At 44.6% G+C, this 20,288-nt stretch overlaps 1 pseudogene; it reads right to left on the reverse strand.

The window, feature by feature from the left end:
• Positions 1-544: 544 nt before the first annotated feature.
• LOC136489876 (cytochrome P450 77A4-like) lies at positions 545-3,025 on the reverse strand (annotated as a pseudogene).
• Positions 3,026-20,288: the final 17,263 nt, after the last annotated feature.

Raw genomic sequence — 20,288 nt, forward strand, 5'->3', positions numbered from 1 at the left:
ATCCTTAAACTTTTTAAGTGGTTCACTAGATGTCCATACACCTTCTTTTATATTTGTATTTTGTAGAAAACTCCCTACATTTCCTTTTCATTCACACATTTACCCCTACAGCCGCTCCAGCACATCTACGATGGCCATGGCTGCTACGCCGTGCAGTGCAACACCACCTTCATCACGGCGCGCGCCCTTCACCGAGTAGTGGCCCACCAGCCTCTAGTCCATGATGGAGCAGATGTTGGAGACCTTGAAGTCCTTATAAGTATAGCAGTAGGAGGCGTCTATGGTCATACAATGGAGGCGCTAACAGCTCATGAACGACTATGAATCAGGAGAGTAGTAGCTAGCTAGTGCCCATGGCAACTTGCTTGCGTCCTGAACTAAATCAGGGCAGCAGCATGCAGCCCTGGCCCATGGCCATGGCCATGCATGTGCACACGTACGAACGATGTCGGTACTGCCATAGTGCCACACTAGCTGGACATCATGCGCAAACGGCAAACGGCAAACGCAAGCGCACGCACCCTGTTCCCATGCACGCGTTCGATCAGAACGAGAGGTTTCGGGGCTTCACCGTGGCGAGCAGCGGCCGATCCATCACCATCGTGAACTCCATCTTGTCCTTGAAGTCTAGTGGCGGCTGCGATGGGTGCCCGCTCCACTCGAACGCCTGCACCATCTACGCCACCATCAGGGCGATGTGCGTTGTCCCCATGGCATGGCAAGTCTGGGGCAGATTCTCCGCATACCCCATGCCGAGCTGGATCATCCAGATCCCTGCCGACCCCCATCATGTCCACCGTCTTGCCGCTGGACATGAACCTGTACGGGTCGAACTCCATTGGCCACACCCACAACTTTGGATCCTCGGAGATGGTCAGGAGGAAGATGTCCAGATTCGGCCACGTCGTAACCGGCGAGCTTGCATGGGTGAGAGAGAAGTACGTGGCGGGTGTTTCTAGAGGAACTCCTTGACAAAGGCCTAGAGGATGGCGCGGCACCTGTACGTTGATGAGCGGAGCAGAGTGTCGATCTACTTGCGGTGGATGGCAAGTGCATGGCGCTAGTGCTGCCAGAAGAATGGGCGAAGGAACAAGAGGTAGTCGTCATCCATGCACACGCCGGCCGCGAGCCACACGCGCTTCGTGACAGCGTCGATGTGCACAATGTGCTCCTCGTGGAGGTCCAGCAGGCCGAAGGTCACGTCGAGCAGGATGCTAAACAAGATGAAGCACACATTCCAAAGCACCCAAATGGACACGCCTTGCGCTTAGAAGACAAAGAGGGGGTAAGCGTGTGAAAGAAAAAGAAATAGATTGGAGGTTTCTGGAAAATACAAACATAAACCAAGGGTATGGACCTCTGGTGAACTAATTTAAAAGTTTAAGGATCCAAAAATACAGTTTGATAGTTGATGGACTTAGATGACACCCCTCAAAAATTAATGGACCTTTGATGCATTTTACTCTTTAATTTTTCAGATTTTTTATATGCTAGTAAATAATAAATGCAGAAAAATAAATTACGAAAATTAAAAGATACAAGGTACCTCTGCGGGGGTCATCCCCCAAGCTAGGTCTAGGCCTATGGTCTGGGATTGTATCCCATGGACCGCCAGTAGGCCGCCTGTGCTTCTTGTTGTTGCCTCAGTAGCGCATTGATGTCCACGAATTGTTGCTGCTGCTGTAGGTGCCACTACCTCATATCCTGCACATGAGTATTAAGTGTATTTTGAATTTCACCTGTGCGGATTTCCAATCCTCTGAGACAAGTGTTGATGTCGCCCAACTCTCAAGCGGTCTGAAGTAGACTATCATGGATGGACGGGTGGTGGTAGCCTCTCAGAGTCAGACGAGTGGTGCACCCATGCCGTGTCATCGGCTTCACGCCATCCTGATCCACTGACCTCATGTGTTTGTGGAGTGTGTTCCTAGCCCTACTGATACCTGGGGGTATACCCAGGCATCTATGTGACCAGGAACCACTCCGTATGGAATGCCTGAGGCACAAGTGGTGTCGGTGTCGACGGTGGCTGTTGAGAGCTGCCAGCTTCATCGTCTAGCCCTGCTTCTTGTTCCCCTATGAGAGACAGAACTCCTGCGTGCTTCCTCTTGTTCGATAAGAGTGAAGGTGAGTGATGGAGATTTATACAAAGAGAGTCCCGAGTTAGGTAGCGGGATCTCATTTGTATACCCTAGAAAGAAAAATACAAGGTTCCCTGCATCATCATATTTAAAATGGTGCCCTTACATCAAGTAGTGCTCATCAATATCAATGCGTGGAGTAGAGATGTATGTCACATCTTGTCCATCCAACGCACCAATATCAGTGGCAATCACAAGTCACAAGGGATGTGCAAGAGATGATGTAGAGGCCTTAAAAGTTTCTAACCAATGTTTAAATATTTCTTTCACAGGAGCAATTTAAATCTTTTTAAGCATGGCATAGAGAATTTGCAATTCGGCATGATAAACAAATCTTATGTCCTTGCCTAGAAAACAAAGTCATGGCAATCCACTGATGCATGAACCTCAAAGTAGGATGATGAATATTCATATTTCTAGGTTGAAACTTGCCAACTACGTTTTGACTAGAAATCATTCTCTAAAATTCATGATGATTGAAACCTCTAAGAGCATGATCCAAGTCAATTGAGCATTTTATACTAAAGCCAAAGTGAGAGCTGAGATTTCTCCATGTAAGATAATATTCTTTTTCAAAAACATGGAAAGTAATCCCACCCTCAACTTCTTGCAAAGAGCATAAGAATTGAATAGTTAATAAGCGAGAACCATGCTCATCGACGGGAGCAATATTCTCCCATCCAACGGCTTTTCAGATGGTGGCGAATTCGGTGTCCATACCTATCTTTTGGAGAAGGTCAGGGTCATACGCCGGACGTGTGGATGAACTCACGATCTTTGATAAGGTTGTACACTTGTGTCTCCCGAGCTACTTCCAAATCAAGGTGTGGATCATCGTCGTCTTCCTCCTTCGGTTGTTCTTGCTCTTGCTCTTCTTCCTCCATTGGCACCGTCTCCTCGTCTTCATGCATCAAACTCTCTTCGGGTTTGGTGTAGCGCGCACTTGAGCCACCACGGGAGCGACTTGAGCTCGATCCCATGGACCTTCTTGAAAGCGCCGGTGAGCTTTCTCCCGAACCAACCCATGGCAGAAAAGAAAACAACAAAACTTGCAAACGGGGTTACGTTAGTGAAAACAAATCGAAGAACCCGCGAGCTTGGCTTGGTGGTGATGAGTGTAGGTATTTTTTGCAGAGTTTCCTTGCACTCAAGCTTTGTGGAAAATATTTTTGTAGAATGGTGGAGCAAGTGAGAGTGAGAGGGAGTGAAAAAATGGAGAGTGGTATGTGAGTGAGGGCTCACACCCGAGCTCTCAGGTTTTATAGACCCAAGCACCAGCGCAAAGGGGGTGGGAGCAATGGCTCCTAGGCATTGGAGCAGCAGTAGCCAGCGCGTTGCTTGGTAGGCCAGGTGGGCCCGGTGCAGCCCCCCTTTGGCCGCTTGCTTGCAACGGCTACCTGGTGCTCCCCTCAGTTTCAAATTCTTGCTCCCGAATTTGATTTTCCATAAAACTTTTATTATATTTTGAATTTTTGTAAATATTTTAAAAATAATAAATGATAATAGAAAAATCTATACTATTAGAAAATGATTTTTATTTTATTTTTCTAAAAATTTTATTTGAAGCTAAATTTTAAATTTTGAATTTGAAAATTTGAAAATTTGAAAATTTTTAAATTTTTAAAAGATCGCTACCGATTTACCTTCGGCAAGGGCTCAACATTTATAGTCCATTATTAAGACTATTCCTCCTCATTGGTTTGTAGCTGCATGAGCAAACGCGGGGGAATTCTCGGGTTGCCCCGGGATTTTCCCCGTGTTGTTGACAGGTATGGCAGCAGCTATTTGAGCTATTTGAGTTTCTATCATTTTATTAAAGCTCAATTGGTTTTTAACGGAGATGGATAAGCTTTCAAGTTTTGAATTTCTATTTTCTATTATTTTATCATTATAAGAAAGCTTTTTAGTAAGATTTTCATTGATTTTTGCTTGACCTAAAACTAGGTCTTTCAAGGATGGTTGATTCAAATTATAATTGGAGTTAAAATTCGAATTACCTCCTTGTGGGCGGGACTGATTGTTCCACCTGTTATTGTTACCTTGTTGGAACCCGTTGTTGATGTATGCAGCGTCTTCATGGGTTTCGGGGCAGTTGTTCCCCAAATGTCCGACCTCACCACAGACTTTGCAAGTCATTTGCGAATCTATGGCCTGAACGGTGGCCTTCATTGTTTCCTTCTCATGGGCCCTCTCGTTCAGTTTTGATAACAATAAGTCTATTTTTTGTGGCAAGCATATCCACCTCCTTCATGAAATGCATGCCTTTTTGTTGGTTTTGTTCCTCTCTCCAGCTTTGATTGGCCACCATTTTCTCGATGAGAGCCTTGGCTCCATCGGCGGTGAGGGAAAGGAACGCCCCTCCAGCAGCGGCATCAACGTGCCCCTTCGACATGCGGCAAGCTAAGGAGACTTTAAGACTCCTACATAATACCCAAATGTGGGGGAGTACAAGGGACAGACAGGGCTGTCACCACCAGCCGCCTACCCCTCAACCCTAGGATACCATCATATTCGTAGGATCCCATGTACCCGATCACCACAGCCCGTGTACTAGGAATCTACCCATATCCCCCAGGACTCTGACCCCATGGATCGACAAGTAAGAATATGGGCAAACCCGAAGGTACAACGAACCGTCACCCCAACCCTAGCTCTACTTTTACTCATACAAGTCATATGAATGGTTAAGCTCAAAGTTGAACATGCTAAGATCATAACACATATATTATATGCTAGTTCGTATATCATGATTATAACATGAAAACTATACTCTAGTTCTATAGCACAACTATATAACTGATATGAGAGCATGACCATGGAAGAAATTCTCTTTGTATTCATACCTAGCTTTCTCTCTTTTCTTCCAAGGAGCCAAGCCCTCCTTGATAGCTCTTACTAGCTCCAAACTAATACTAAGAACTAAAGATTACAAGTAGAGAGCTGAGGTGTGAGGCTCCAAATGAGTTGTGTTGAAAGGTGAGCTTTACCCTCTCTTTTTATACTAAAATGTGGTCGGTTTGGTGCAGGTAAATTAGGAAACTACTATGGACCGCCTCTGCATGGCAGCATGCAACCGCCGTAGAAGAGTGGGGCTGAGAGGAGGCGGCGGGGGTACGGACGCACCTAGGGTGCACCCGCACCCTGGTGGGCCCACCTCACGACCGCCTTCGCCTGGTCGGTTTTTGGATGGGCCTGGACCCTATCCATGGTGGTGGTCTGCCTAGGTAAGCTGTGTAGGTGGGCTTCTCTTCTTATTTCCTTTGCACATTTCTGCATTACGCTTTCTACTTTGCGCCTTTTTGCTTGGTTTTATATGTTTTCCACTTGTATTCGAATTTGATTCCTACAAAACATGTTTTCTCCAATACAAGTGGAACTAGGTCAATAGTATATGCATATGCTGTCAAAAGTATGCTTATTTCTCCTATTATGGATAATAATTGGCGATCGAATGTTGTCGTTAGTGACCACCAACAATAACCATCATGTTCCATTCAGTGTTACTACAAATGTAGGAAGTCCGATCAAGTTTTTCACTATCCAAGAGAGACGGTGATTCGAATCAATTGCAACTAGCTAGGCAGAAATCCTAACAAAACCCACACTTCACCCATCGGGGTCACGTCGGGTCACCTTTGGTACAACTCAGATCTCATTTCGTGGGTTCGTACAGTGTTGCACACTCAGGGACCAACCGGTTGCCAAGAAGATCAGGCCCAACTTGCCCTTGGACATATCCATGTCCCTGCACATCCTTATTTCCTCCAGTGTGTGCCCTAATAGCTCGACTTCTCGCTTGAGTTGAGCTACTCAGCTTCACGATCGAAACGAGTTATCCGGCCAGCTAAGTGAGAGGCTATGTTCAAAATGACTGAGGACCAACAATGATGCAGTCCTTAACTGACACAGATGGGATAAAACATGCACACAAGACCTCCATGTCTTGCTACCTCTCAATCGCTAGATCCCGCCCGGTCTCCATTTATTCATCATCACATGATTATTTTCCACGATAGCAAATATAGCCAACCATGCTAGAGAAGAAGTAACCACCATATATGCAGGCGAAAGGAATCACCCAGCTTGTATCGGTCTAAGTATGGCCAAGTATAGATCTACCTACTCATACTACTAAGGGTATAGGTATTTATATATAGTGGAGAAGGTAGGGAATATGCACCAACGGTTTCATCCAACTCCTATCACCTAATGCATCATACAAAAGTTATACTCATGTCCATTTATAAAAAGAGAGGGTAGGAGACTTAGAATGCTCTAGGGCTTGCCTAGGATCTGACACAAAGTCACTTTAGTTAGCTTGCACTGTCTTGGTGATATCTCTGGTCCTAGCACTTGCTTAGTCCTTCCATCTTCGGAATAGGTCCACGAAACATCATCTTTGGGTTCGGCTCCAACATCATGCGAGTCCTTCAGTTCCTCGCATGGTTCATCTAGCATACCTAAATGATATGCAAGATGTAAGTGTATGAATGCCAAGAATGTTAATACAAGATGCATCACATAAAAGTATTCAAGACAAGCACAAGATCACACCAAATAAATATAAGCACCTAGAGTTATTTAACTAAACATCACCCAAGCATAACATATGGATATAGCAAGCATATCAGGAGTGACATATCAGTTAACTTAAGTTCAGCTATTACAAGCATTTCTCAATCATGAACTAACTAACATGTTTAGCCAAAACAAGCGCACGCTAAAGCAATCAACTTAGCACATGCACAAAATCTGGACAATAGCACAACAGCTGTTTCAGTTACCCTTAACTAAAGTTCTAGATATCCAACAAAGGAGATCTTAGACTTTCTGGAAATCTAGGGAAATTGTCTACAACTTTGTTATTATCACCCAGAGCTGATTCAATGGCTAATAAAGTCAAAACACACCAAGAAGAAGATCTATACAAACAAGGATAGAAAACTGATATGAACTTTAGAGATGCATAACTAGAGTTCTATTCATCCAACCAACATGATATCTAACTTTCTAGAAAGATTATTAAGTTATCTATAACTTTCTTATTATCATCTCAAGATGATTCCATAGTTAACTAGGACAAACATTACAAAGAAGCTTTAATGTCCAGATTTGGGCAGATTCTGACATCCAACTTTGAATATCTATATCTAGAGTTCTAGACAACCAAAATCTATGTTCTTTAACATTTTGGAAAGCTTGTGAAAAGCACTACAACTCTTTATTTGTCATCAAGAGATGATTCACAAGTTAGCTTACTCATGCAGGTACAACATTGCCGATGAAAACTCTAGACTTAGAATATTTTTAGGGTCTAAAAACAACAGCAAATTCAATCTTTGAGCCGCTGTTTGACTTGTTTCCAAGCTGATTCACGGCTGAGTCCAAAAACAAAGTTTGTTGTACACATCTAGCTCTGCAATGTTTCTTAAAGGTCAAACCTCATAACTAGAACAACAATCATTGTTTCATCTTGATCAATGTAGAATCTCGATAAAGCTTAAATGATTCTTTTTGGTCCATTGATGCACCTTCTTGACACTTGGTCAACATGAACCTTTTATAAATTTTGTTCATGAGTTTAACTAGAGTTGTTTGAGCAAGGTTGCAAGGTTGGGTTGACATCACATGTCCCCATTCACTTAACACTACAATTCAATCAATGATATAACTTACTTGAGTCCAAACTCATTGTTTAACTTGTGACTAACACCTGGGGTGTTACAACCCTCCCCCTTAATAGAATCTCATCCCAAGATTCAGAGTGAAATACTTTCAAGGGAAAAGAAGCATGTCATCCACTTTCAACTGTTGTGATAGCATGAGTCTACTTAAACTCCTAAACACCAGAAGGGTCATTAGGGACTGGACAACTTTATGATCTTCCACGTGCTCTTTGTAGTTACTCGTGTCGGAAGAATTCCCTCCATTGACTTCGATGAAGCATCGTCACTTGGGAGGAATCCAATATAGCATTATTCTGAGGGCTTTGTCTCTGGTGTATGGATAGTCGTTCAGAGCATAAACTAACTACTCACAAACATATGTTTCTCTAGTGGACATAGCATACACAACCTTTTCCTAAGGGTTCAAATCATAGACCACATGAACTTTACACTAGACCGCAAGCTTTTGAAGGATACTCATGGTAGTGCCTGAGTGTTTATTCCCAAAGTTTGAGAAGCAATCCTCTACCAAGTGACTGGGTATGACTTTCCTTCACTATACAGTTGTAATCCAACAAAGATTACTTGTTGAACTACCTTTGACATTGAGGCTTCCTTTTTAACATAATCCAAAATCTATTGTTCGACATCCTTTTAACTTTATCTTCAACTCATACTGCTACGAGTTGACTGCTTAGAACACCCTGACTGCTCAAAAATTGCGGAGATAAGAGGGCAAAACAATGCTCAAAGGGTACAAGAAGTCTTCTCTAGGGCATCTAGGGGATTACACAGTCATCACATTACTAACTTGACCTCAACTACAAACCCAACATTCTAATACGCGACAGGATAGCAGCTAATAGAGAAATCACATATTCTATACCCCTCGGTAATCAGTTCATGTCTCACAAACTACCATTCCAATGTGCCAGAATTTCAGTACGCATTTAGATCCATGAGTCCTCTAACCACTGACCAAAACTCAGCTCAAACGGACAACGTTTGACTCCCCAAACAAATCATCTCCCAGAACTGCTCTGTTCTGAAATTGTAGTGACCCAAACTGAAAAAACCTCTCTCAAATCCGATACTTTACTCAATAAATCATCAAACCAACTTAACAGATTAAAGTACTCTAAGTGAGGAATGAGCTCACAAATTTTGGTGCCAATCCAAGTTTGAGCCTCTAATCACCTGCTTGAAGATAACCGGTTTAATGCCATGAAATCTGGATAGATTTTCTGTTCTCCTTTTTCTTTGCTTCTCACAATGTGGTGTGTGCTCAACACTCTCTAACTCTCTTACAATAGTAGCAGCTCTCTCACTGAGGATGGAGGCTAGGGTTTTTCCTTACATGCTTCCCAGGAAACAACCTCAACGGTTGATTTAGACACCAACTCGACGATGCATAAGCACTGGACTTGCGGGCTGTTTTTGTAGGGCCCAATGCATACTCCACGTGGAGGGACAGTCCTACAAAGATAAGGGACCATTTCTGACTATTCTTCTGTGCTTCATCCAAAAGAGTACTGAACAAATCCTTTTGCAGCACCTAGATGCATAATGATGATGACCTCAACTAAGGACATGCTTTTCCTAGCTCTTTACTTTAGCTGATGCAACATCTTGCACTATCGGTGTGATTGTCCAAGATGGAATTGACTTGATCACAGCGGTTTTGGAAGATAGAGTGCCACTCGGGTTGTTGGCTAGTTTGCTATTTCTTTGCTTCATATTGTTTTGTGAGACATAGCCTTCATAGCTACCAAAGAGTCATTACCTAGCTAGAGATTAACCTTCCTACTGGTAACCAATCAGTTTCTCAAACACTAAAAATCTCCAAAATTTCCTTCTTGATGGCAACAATTGTAGTTGATGCGTATATAGACAGTCAATATCAAAGTCAATAGAAAAGGGGATCACACCTAAAAAGGTTGATTTTGATTGTATGATCACCATGCACATAAAGATCGAGACTTGGATAGCCAGGTCATAAGCACAATGCGATGATCGATTCTTGCCCGACTGATAACTTGTCCAACTTTTAAGGGTTGTGCGCTTTTTTTTTGCTCCAACGGAGATGACATAAGTTGCTCACTAGATGGCCAAAGTCATTACAGGGACAGTCAAGTAGAGTCACTTGTCTACCATCTCTTGTAGTCTATTAATGTTTATGTCGGTGACCTATTCTTCAAGGGTTATGTTCTTTACACTTCAGAAAGAAAACCTACTACATCCGGCCAGCTAAGTGAGAGGCTATGTTCAAAATGACTGAGGACCAACAATGATGCAGTCCTTAACTGACACAGATGGGATAAAACATGCACACAAGACCTCCATGTCTTGCTACCTCTCAATCGCTAGATCCCGCCCGGTCTCCATTTATTCATCATCACATGATTATTTTCCACGATAGCAAATATAGCCAACCATGCTAGAGAAGAAGTAACCACCATATATGCAGGCGAAAGGAATCACCCAGCTTGTATCGGTCTAAGTATGGCCAAGTATAGATCTACCTACTCATACTACTAAGGGTATAGGTATTTATATATAGTGGAGAAGGTAGTGAATATGCACCAACGGTTTCATCCAACTCCTATCACCTAATGCATCATACAAAAGTTATACTCATGTCCATTTATAAAAAGAGGGTAGGAGACTTAGAATGCTCTAGGGCTTGCCTAGGATCTGACACAAAGTCACTTTAGTTAGCTTGCACTGTCTTGGTGATATCTCTGGTCCTAGCACTTGCTTAGTCCTTCCATCTTCGGAATAGGTCCACGAAACACCATCTTTGGGTTCGGCTCCAACATCATGCGAGTCCTTCAGTTCCTCGCATGGTTCATCTAGCATACCTAAATGATATGCAAGATGTAAGTGTATGAATGCCAAGAATGTTAATACAAGATGCATCACATAAAAGTATTCAAGACAAGCACAAGATCACACCAAATAAATATAAGCACCTAGAGTTATTTAACTAAACATCACCCAAGCATAACATATGGATATAGCAAGCATATCAGGAGTGACATATCAGTTAACTTAAGTTCAGCTATTACAAGCATTTCTCAATCATGAACTAACTAACATGTTTAGCCAAAACAAGCGCACGCTAAAGCAATCAACTTAGCACATGCACAAAATCTGGACAATAGCACAACAGCTGTTTCAGTTACCCTTAACTAAAGTTCTAGATATCCAACAAAGGAGATCTTAGACTTTCTGGAAATCTAGGGAAATTGTCTACAACTTTGTTATTATCACCCAGAGCTGATTCAATGGCTAATAAAGTCAAAACACACCAAGAAGAAGATCTATACAAACAAGGATAGAAAACTGATATGAACTTTAGAGATGCATAACTAGAGTTCTATTCATCCAACCAACATGATATCTAACTTTCTAGAAAGATTATTAAGTTATCTATAACTTTCTTATTATCATCTCAAGATGATTCCATAGTTAACTAGGACAAACATTACAAAGAAGCTTTAATGTCCAGATTTGGGCAGATTCTGACATCCAACTTTGAATATCTATATCTAGAGTTCTAGACAACCAAAATCTATGTTCTTTAACATTTTGGAAAGCTTGTGAAAAGCACTACAACTCTTTATTTGGCATCAAGAGATGATTCACAAGTTAGCTTACTCATGCAGGTACAACATTGCCGATGAAAACTCTAGACTTAGAATATTTTTAGGGTCTAAAAACAACAGCAAATTCAATCTTTGAGCCGCTGTTTGACTTGTTTCCAAGCTGATTCACGGCTGAGTCCAAAAACAAAGTTTGTTGTACACATCTAGCTCTGCAATGTTTCTTAAAGGTCAAACCTCATAACTAGAACAACAATCATTGTTTCATCTTGATCAATGTAGAATCTCGATAAAGCTTAAATGATTCTTTTTGGTCCATTGATGCACCTTCTTGACACTTGGTCAACATGAACCTTTTATAAATTTTGTTCATGAGTTTAACTAGAGTTGTTTGAGCAAGGTTGCAAGGTTGGGTTGACATCACATGTCCCCATTCACTTAACACTACAATTCAATCAATGATATAACTTACTTGAGTCCAAACTCATTGTTTAACTTGTGACTAACACCTGGGGTGTTACAACCCTCCCCCTTAATAGAATCTCATCCCAAGATTCAGAGTGAAATACTTTCAAGGGAAAAGAAGCATGTCATCCACTTTCAACTGTTGTGATAGCATGAGTCTACTTAAACTCCTAAACACCAGAAGGGTCATTAGGGACTGGACAACTTTATGATCTTCCACGTGCTCTTTGTAGTTACTCGTGTCGGAAGAATTCCCTCCATTGACTTCGATGAAGCATCGTCACTTGGGAGGAATCCAATATAGCATTATTCTGAGGGCTTTGTCTCTGGTGTATGGATAGTCGTTCAGAGCATAAACTAACTACTCACAAACATATGTTTCTCTAGTGGACATAGCATACACAACCTTTTCCTAAGGGTTCAAATCATAGACCACATGAACTTTACACTAGACCGCAAGCTTTTGAAGGATACTCATGGTAGTGCCTGAGTGTTTATTCCCAAAGTTTGAGAAGCAATCCTCTACCAAGTGACTGGGTATGACTTTCCTTCACTATACAGTTGTAATCCAACAAAGATTACTTGTTGAACTACCTTTGACATTGAGGCTTCCTTTTTAACATAATCCAAAATCTATTGTTCGACACCTTTTAACTTTATCTTCAACTCATACTGCTACGAGTTGACTGCTTAGAACACCCTGACTGCTCAAAAATTGCGGAGATAAGAGGGCAAAACAATGCTCAAAGGGTACAAGAAGTCTTCTCTAGGGCATCTAGGGGATTACACAGTCATCACATTACTAACTTGACCTCAACTACAAACCCAACATTCTAATACGCGACAGGATAGCAGCTAATAGAGAAATCACATATTCTATACCCCTCGGTAATCAGTTCATGTCTCACAAACTACCATTCCAATGTGCCAGAATTTCAGTACGCATTTAGATCCATGAGTCCTCTAACCACTGACCAAAACTCAGCTCAAACGGACAACGTTTGACTCCCCAAACAAATCATCTCCCAGAACTGCTCTGTTCTGAAATTGTAGTGACCCAAACTGAAAAAACCTCTCTCAAATCCGATACTTTACTCAATAAATCATCAAACCAACTTAACAGATTAAAGTACTCTAAGTGAGGAATGAGCTCACAAATTTTGGTGCCAATCCAAGTTTGAGCCTCTAATCACCTGCTTGAAGATAACCGGTTTAATGCCATGAAATCTGGATAGATTTTCTGTTCTCCTTTTTCTTTGCTTCTCACAATGTGGTGTGTGCTCAACACTCTCTAACTCTCTTACAATAGTAGCAGCTCTCTCACTGAGGATGGAGGCTAGGGTTTTTCCTTACATGCTTCCCAGGAAACAACCTCAACGGTTGATTTAGACACCAACTCGACGATGCATAAGCACTGGACTTGCGGGCTGTTTTTGTAGGGCCCAATGCATACTCCACGTGGAGGGACAGTCCTACAAAGATAAGGGACCATTTCTGACTATTCTTCTGTGCTTCATCCAAAAGAGTACTGAACAAATCCTTTTGCAGCACCTAGATGCATAATGATGATGACCTCAACTAAGGACATGCTTTTCCTAGCTCTTTACTTTAGCTGATGCAACATCTTGCACTATCGGTGTGATTGTCCAAGATGGAATTGACTTGATCACAGCGGTTTTGGAAGATAGAGTGCCACTCGGGTTGTTGGCTAGTTTGCTATTTCTTTGCTTCATATTGTTTTGTGAGACATAGCCTTCATAGCTACCAAAGAGTCATTACCTAGCTAGAGATTAACCTTCCTACTGGTAACCAATCAGTTTCTCAAACACTAAAAATCTCCAAAATTTCCTTCTTGATGGCAACAATTGTAGTTGATGCGTATATAGACAGTCAATATCAAAGTCAATAGAAAAGGGGATCACACCTAAAAAGGTTGATTTTGACTTGTATGATCACCATGCACATAAAGATCGAGACTTGGATAGCCAGGTCATAAGCACAATGCGATGATCGATTCTTGCCCGACTGATAACTTGTCCAACTTTTAAGGGTTGTGCGCTTTTTTTTTGCTCCAACGGAGATGACATAAGTTGCTCACTAGATGGCCAAAGTCATTACAGGGACAGTCAAGTAGAGTCACTTGTCTACCATCTCTTGTAGTCTATTAATGTTTATGTCGGTGACCTATTCTTCAAGGGTTATGTTCTTTACACTTCAGAAAGAAAACCTACTGCATTTGGTCTGATATATGGATCTCTTGATAGGATCAGGATAGATAACCAAGGAAAACCTCGTGAGAAGATAACTCATCGTGTAGTTCCATAATGGATCATGACTAGAAACCTCGATACCAGTGCGTGTCGAGTAGCACAACCTTGTTTGTGCACCCACAAGGGCTCTCGGTTTCATCGTGGCACCATTGGTCCTTAATCAAGACACCATTAACGAACTATAACCCGCAAGAAATCTCACGTGGCACAAATTGGGTTGCATAGGAGCAAGCACTATGCGAAGGAGGGATAGCATGCAAAGATAGTCACAAAGTTAGGAGTTAACAAGGGGTGGTCCAAGGTAAAGACATGGCACAAGAGAAACATTGATTAACTAATGAAGACAACTTAGCATGAGACTCTAGTTTTAATTGCATGCATGCCTTGCGTTTTCCAAGGAGATTACTAGATGAAAGATTAACATAAGATTTGGCCTTGTTGGACAGCAACATGAGATCAAGGCTAATAAACATTCATAGACTTAAGAGAGTTGAAGATAAAACAAGTGAGATTCGAGGGACAGAGCTAATACACTACTCAGGGATTTCAGTTGATAAAACAACGACATGATCTGCAAGGAAAATATTTCGAGGCCTAGGGCAGAGAGAGATTAGCGTTGCACCAGATCATCTTTAGGATAAGGAGTAGCCGACAAGGATTTTTGGGTAGGGTCTTCACAAACAGTAGCAAGACATCCATGGCATATGCAAGCATTTAAGGGAATTAAGCTTGGGCTCACGGGTCAACCAAAGGCATGGATACAAGTTTCTACAGCACAAACAGTCAAGGGCTAACAACCACACACACAGGCTCAAGCTCCTAAGCAAACGGAATCTACTTGGAGACAACCATGATATTAACATAACTTGGGTGTTGTTCCAGGATAAGGCTCTTCAACACTCATATGCTCACCGAGGACAAAAGGGGTGACAAGTATAGCACTAATTAAGTATCAACAGTTCAATAGATCCACATATCCATCACGGTCTTAAAGAGAGCACTTGAGAATCTCAAACAATTTGCTTAAGCAACTAATACGAAGCACCAAACTCACACAACACAAGCATTTCAGGAAAGATTAAAGAGGCACTAGTTAACTAATTATAAGCAAACTGCATGCAACCATTTAATTCTGGGCACAACCAAGCATAGAAACAGTTAGCATACATCCTAAACATACTAGAAAAGCTAGTGGTTAGCCCTAAATAAATTATTTACATGCATTTATTAATTTACTCATTAAACAAAGGTGAAACAGAGAACTACTACTTCTTATACAGACTAAATTTTTAAAAAATAACAGCAGTTCAAGCATCTACACAGCAACCTACTGCAAAAATTTCAGAATTTTTAGACATGTAAAACAGTCTGTACCTAAAATACAAGACAGACTAGCTGAAACAAACCTAAATAGGTTCAGCATATTTAACAGTGCCTAAACATCAGGTTATATATTTTTTTTGCCGCAAGCCTAATACCAGAAAGCTATAAAAATTAGTTCCACACATTTTGGATACATATAACTTCCATTCTCATTTTCGCAATGAAACAAGCATGAAACAAGAGTTAAATCAATACAGCACACAAAAAGCATTAAACAGCAGGTTCATTATTTTTTTTCTAGCTAGTGCATGTCAAAAGAAAGCTAACAAAACTGGAACCATAATTTTTGGACATTTCTAACTCCAGTTTCACATTTAACATGATTAACTAGCACTTAACATAAATAAATCATACAGCATACAAAACAGTAACAAATAGTAAGTTTTATAGTTCCATTAGATAGAGCACTTCGAGACAAAGCTAACAAAATTGGTTCCACCCAAATTGAATGTTCCTAGCTTAAGTTATGGAATTTACAAGACTAGCACATTTTCTTCACACAAGGAAGATATCAGCACATAGCATATCTGTCGACAAGATATCGCCAATAGTCCACCGAGGGGTATACCCACGATGGGTAGATTATACGGAGAGGTGCGCGTGAACAGGAAATTGATGGCAACAGGGACACAAGACTCAGATAGGTTTGGGCTGTCAACTCAACGTAATACCCTACGCCCTGTGTTCTGTTGGTTTGTATTGCTGGAATATGAGATAACGAAGATGAATCAAGAGGGTCTCCTACCCACCTTATATAACTGGGAGTAGGGTTACAGCTCGGTTAGATCTAAATCTAATCAGGCAAGCAATAATCTTTACAAGGAATCCACATAACAGATCAATCGCTATCTTCACGATATCTTTCGGAAGCCTTGCGGTGTACGCCGACCAGTGCCGTATGCCGCAAGTCTTGATGTCATGGGCTGGACCGTCCCTGACGGTGCAGCCCATGTCCCTCGCCATGGGTACCTGGTGTTATACCCCCCACAGCTAGTCCACAAGCACCTTGTATCAGCTTGGTGACGCTGTCTTGATCAAATTTGAGCAATCTAAAGTGAAGCCAACCAGTTTAACCGGCGATCCAACCAGTTTAACCGGCGATCCAACCAGTTCTAACATGTGATCTAAACAGTAGAAATAGGAGCTGATCAATTTAACTTGTTAGCTAATCTGTTACTACTTAAAAAGTATGGACTGGTGTCGGGGACCTAATATCGGGGTACCCAAGGAGGTGGAACTAATAGCCATCGAACGTTAAAAACTCCCGAACGGACAAGAGCACTGCTGCGCTTCTTGCCCGAACGACGGGAGTTTTGTTCCACCTCGCCCGACGCTCGAGGGCCAACTCCGCCTCGCCTGACGGCTGGAGAACGACTCTGCCTCGCCCGAGGGCTGAGGGCTCGGTTCCACCTCATCCGAGGGCTAAGGGCTAGACTCCTCCTCGCCTGACCCTGAGGGCTAAGCTCCGCCCCGCCTGACCCCCGCGGGATAGACTCCGCGTCGCCTGACCCCCGCGGGCTAGACTCCACCTCGCTCGACCCCCGAGGGCTAAGCTCTGCCCCGCCTGACCCCCGTGGGATAGACTCTGCGTCACCCGACCCCCGTGGGCTAGACTCCGCCTTGCCCGACCCCCGAGGGCTGGGATCGGCCTCACCCGATGGATAAAAGGCTAGCTCCGCCTCACCTGACAACCGCACCCTACTCCCTCATGATGATAGGCACAGGGTAAGACAAGACGTTCGGGTCAACCGCGGCATCAAGGGCCATGCCCTGCGCCCCTGCAGGGAAGTACCATCAGGATGTGATAGGACGAGCGCTTAGACCCTTCCAAGCGTGGTAGGGCCTGAATAGTGTTGCAGGCGCATGCTTTCCGCCCTATAGTATTGTAGGCGCCGCCCTCAGCCTCCGGTCGAAGAACCCGAATCGGGCATACGACAACCACTACGCTCCAAGGAGGGACTCTCATCCTCTACGGCAGCAAATGGGCAGTCACCGCGCCATCGGCTCCCCACGAGGTCGGAGATCGACAACCCAGTCCGACACGCCACCCGCAGGGGCGGGACGGGACGCACCCACTTGCTAAAAAGAGGCCAGGGCATGGCCTACGAAGATCAACGAACACGCCACTTCTGACACTGTCTGCCATGTTATACAGGGCAGGCGCAGGGAAAGGGGAAGACCCGGATCTTTCGAAGGACCTTCTATACCCTTGGTATTTTTCCTCTTTCTCCCATCTGTAACCCCTGCTCCCCCCTTGATCTATAAAAGGGAGGGCAGGGCTCCCCACTAAGGGGACCGACTTTCGACGGAACACACACACACAAACAAATTCAGAGAGGGTTCAGTCCAACACACCACGCACAGCTAGGCCACCGTCCGGCCCTTGGCATCCTTTCAACCCTTCCATCAGAGACTTGGGACCAATCCCTCTCTACGACCATTTGTACCCCCTACTATGAACCTCTTTCGGTGCTAATAACACGAGCAGCAATAGACTAGACATAGGGACATTCAGCCCGAACTAGTATAAACCTTGTGTCCATTAGCACACCATCCGGGCCTAACGCGCATCAATTATAAATTTACTTGCCGATGCTTGTTCGAAACACCGACAGTTGGCAGCACCAGGTAGGGGCCTTTGCGTGTTCCAAACCAGGCCACGGATGGCTAACCACAACGTCAGCTGGGTCCCAGGCGCACACGTGCGCTTCGGGAGCCTAGATTTCATCATCACGGTGGGAGGAGAGTTGGTACGGGCGCACACCACCATCCAATCTCTCCCCTCCATCGTCCTCGACAACAAGGGGCTTGGGCGCCAGCTCGGCGTCTCCCTTGGACCCCAGCAGTCTAGGGAGAACCTAGCATCGCCTCGCCCTTTCCAACGATGATGACATGGCATGACATTCCGGAGAGGGGCACCTCTCTCCAGGAATGCCACGTGCGGAGCACCCCGATAGCATTTCTGTTCAGTCTCCGCAACACTAGCGGCAACCGCTGGCCACCTCGTGGCACTATGCATGGTTCAACCACCCACGGACAGCGGGTTCGTAGGGGTAATTGAACTTGACACAGAGTCTCTCTACGAGCTCCTCGCTAAGAAGCCAGAATCATCCTCCAGCTCTGACTCCAGCAGGGGGAGCCATCACCCTTCCCGGGGATGCTTCATGGTGGGAACCCTTGAGGGGCGCGTCGAAAGCGTCTTCGAGGAGGAGACTACCTCGGTAGGCAACCCTGATGCCAGGACCGAAGGGGAGGCAGCGGCCCCACCTCATGTAAGGATGGAGTAGCTGAGAGCACTGGAAGCTGGAGATCGATGACGCCGGACAACAGCTTGTTCGGGAGTATTGGAAGATCGATGAGGAAATCAAGCGTCGCGAAGACGGTGGGCACGCACGTGCCACTACCCGTGATGTACACCATAGGATCCTCACTGACGATGGGACCCTCCCTCACTTCGCTCGAGCAAGCTAGAACATTGCCGCCGCGACGGCCTTGCTTCACGGCCTTCCCGAGGCCACGACGTCCGAGGATCGTCGGGTCCACCGAGAGATTCGCACGTTGCTTGAGCGTGCGGCGGCACAGCAGGCAGAAAGCTCATTGTCTCAGCGACACGAAGCTCGACACCAGCCAGCGCATGCCCTCGATGCGCCCCGCCAAGGACACGTCGGTTCACCAGACACCTCCAGACGACAGGTAGCATACCGCTGTCCTTGGTGCATCAACGCCTCGGCCACAACCACGACGCACGCGGCACCATCGACTGCCCGGAGATGCGCCTACGACGACTCAAGAGAAGGAGACAAATGCGGCTACCATCCTTGGAGCGGTGGACGCTACGACAGCGGCGAGGACCGGAGCCCGAGCCCTAGCATGCCTGGGCCCTCAGGCCTTCAGCTGGCACATCCTCAACGCCACTTTCCCACCAAGGTATCGACCACCTACCAACATCCCTAAATATTCTGGGGAAACAAACCCTAGGCTTTATCTTGAGGACTATCGGCTTGCCTGTCAAGCCGATGGTGCGAATGATGATGATTTCATTATTCGAAATCTCTCACTATTCTTGGCCTGACTGGGCGCGAGCATGGTTGGAGCACTTACCGTCCAACACCATTCAGAGTTGGGCGGATCTGAGGGAAATCTTTGTGGGGAACTTCTAGGGCATGTACAAGCGCCCTGGGAACCCATGGGACCTTAAGAACTACCGCCAGAAGGCCGATGAAACCCTCCGCGGGTATATCCGGTGCTTCTCCCGGTAGTGCAACGAGCTCCCCAACATTGCCAACACTGACATGATAGGAGCCTTCCTGTCCGGAACCACCTGTGAGTCCTTGGTCCATAAGCTAGGACGCAAGGGCCCGTGGACCACCAAGGAACTCCTGGACATCGCCACCAGCCATGCCTCAGGAGAGGAGGCCGTTGGGGCCATCTTCGACCACTCTGACAGCAAGGTAAGGCGGGACGAGGGCACCGGTGAGGGCGCCTCCAACCGCTCCACCAAGAGAAAGAATAAGAAACAATGGCACGACGACTAGCTCGTAGCCACTACTGACCGCAAGGGTGGCCGGAAGCCCACGGAGGGCACTCCGAACCACTTTGAAAAAAATGCTCGAAGGGTTGTGACCGAACCATGCCTTTCCTATAAAACATCTGCTCAAAGACTGCTGGTCTCATGCGGAAGTTCTTGCTCAGGAAGCACCAACAAAGGGGAGCAGGGCAAGGAACCTGCCCCCACCGCAGATGATGATGAGGAGAAGG

This window comes from Miscanthus floridulus, chromosome 10 (genome assembly GCF_019320115.1).
Source record: "Miscanthus floridulus cultivar M001 chromosome 10, ASM1932011v1, whole genome shotgun sequence".
NCBI lineage: Eukaryota > Viridiplantae > Streptophyta > Magnoliopsida > Poales > Poaceae > Miscanthus > Miscanthus floridulus.